Source organism: Photinus pyralis, unplaced genomic scaffold, assembly GCF_008802855.1.
Source record: "Photinus pyralis isolate 1611_PpyrPB1 unplaced genomic scaffold, Ppyr1.3 Ppyr1.4_LG5, whole genome shotgun sequence".
Lineage (NCBI taxonomy): Eukaryota > Metazoa > Arthropoda > Insecta > Coleoptera > Lampyridae > Photinus > Photinus pyralis.
Window position 1 is genome coordinate 3905853 of NW_022170596.1, and position 2456 is coordinate 3908308.

Consider the following 2456-nt stretch of genomic DNA (forward strand, 5'->3'; position numbering starts at 1 on the left):
AAAATAATTTCTGTATATGCATAACATTCTATAGTTGACATTTGCACAAAAGATTTTTTGCTATTTTTTACCAGGTATGAACTAGAAAAGACCGACGCAGTGTTATAGGACCCTGTATAATTGTTATAAAACGTAAAAAAAGAAAGAAAGAATGGGAAAATTTCGTCTTTTTTGCATTTGACTTCAATTATCTCGTTATCTATTGCTCTGAGAGAAAATGAAGAGAAATAAATTTGATTAGAATCGAATTTTCTATAAGATACAGTTGGTATGGAACATTCATTTTCAAAAGTTATTGCTTTTTTATGGAAAGATATAAAAAAAGTAATCCCGAAAATTAACAATCTGTTACTAATCAAAATTCATCCTATCTTTTATATTATCCGTAGCTTGATAACGGAACAATACGGCAACCGATCACCCGATCACCGTAGATATCATAGTCATTGATTAATTAAAAATACAAATTAAAAAATCCATGCTTTGTCTTTCAAGGTGGGTGACTCCCAGATTCTCCCCCAATTATTTCCGCTAGTGGAACCCTAAGCAAACCGTTTCCAACAATTGTCCCGATGATTCTTGCAAATCGACGGACTATCAAACTTTTTTTTGGAAAATCCGAAGACTTTTGCTAGTTAACAAATGGAATAATTTCCGAAATATAACAAGAAATCTCCATAATAGGCGAACAGAAACCTCTCGGAAAATGTACCTAATATTAAAAAAAAATACGTCGAAATCCGTCCGTCAATTTGCAGAAATCATCGAGACAACTTTAGGAAAAGGTTGCTTTGGGGTTCCACCATCTGTACAAAAATTTAGAACGTTATGAGACTTATCCAATTTGTTTGTTTATTTAATCAATGACTATAATACCTACGGTGATCGGGTTTGTCGTATTGTTTTGTTATCAAAAGAAGGGACCAAATATGAATGATGAATAGTGATAACAGATTGTTAATTTTCGGAAATGCGTTTTTTTATATTTCTCCATAAAAACAATAACATAAGAATGAACGTTCCACACTAAATGTATGGTCTACATAGACAATTCGATTCTAAACAAATTTACTTGAATACCTCACCGGAAAAAAAAATGGAAAAGTTCATAAAAAATATCACTTCTCTTCATTTTTTCACTCGGGGCGATAGTTAACGTCAGTCAAATGCGAAAAAAAACATTTTCCCATTTTTTTCTTCATTTTTTCTGTATAACAATATATTTCGGGAGTTTCCGGCCAGGGGATTATGATTTTCAGATTCAGCGGATTTTTTTACATAGAGTACATTTGGTTTTGTTGAGTGAAATGACATCCAGCCCAAACCGTACTTTTGATGAATTATAGGGCTTTGCTTCACGCCCTTCTGATAGTGTATTATTAGTATGGGTAAAAATATCTGTGTAAAAAATATAGCAAACGAGCTCTTGGGTATGGCTATAGTATGTGCAAAACCAAATTGAACCTGGTGTTAGATTTGCCCTAAGACAGTTTGAAAGATCGTGTGACAATATCCAAGGACTGGAAAAAATTTTTCACAGCATTTTTTCTTTTTTTTTCTTTTGTTTTTTTTACCAACTTAACATATATTCTTTATATTCTTTATGTTTTCGAATAGTTTTTTTATTAACAATACATGAACATTGTTATTGGGGTAACCTGTTATGTTCATAAATAAATAAGTTGGCACTGCGCATGCGCAAAACCAAATTTTGAAAATGGCGTTACATTTGCTTTTATTCCAAGTGCATATGTAGGTATCAAATGTAATTTAAATACATTTCTAAATTTAAAAAAGTTTGCAATTCGGTTCATATATGGCCGAGATACCAAAAGAGCACTATGCATTTTGAATCGATTAGGCTCAACTTTTGCCATTGCGTATTATATTGCTAAAGCTATGCCCATATTGAATTTCATGCAATTCACTTCATAACTCACGTAGATGTCAAAAGGGCCTTCCTTATTATACTCGCAAGGAGCTCGATAATATGTGAATTGCACTAATAATAAAAATAAAAATAAGAACATCGTTTTTTTCATTTCCCATTTTCGCATATTTCCCTTGCGCTTTGAGCAGAATGGCAAAAAAATAACGACAGTTTCAATTTTTACAACGCTTCGATCATCCCAACCGGAACCCCCAAAAGCACCTGAAATTATAACAACATGTAGGTCAAGGGTTCGAGTCGTACCTACGCCAGATTCTTTTTTAACTAAAAAGTTTATTAAAAGTTCAAAATTAAGATGTGCGTACATTTTTTTACAAACGCTGAGAAAACAAAAAGAGATACAAAAAAAGTTATAAAAGATAAATTGTAGAGAATTTAATTTCCTACAAAAAAGTCCGCGATGGCATATATGTATCTTCAACCCTTAATATATGATAAGCAATCAAAGATACTATGAATGCCAACGCAATCAAGATGTGCAACTTTAAATGGTTGATATGGCTAA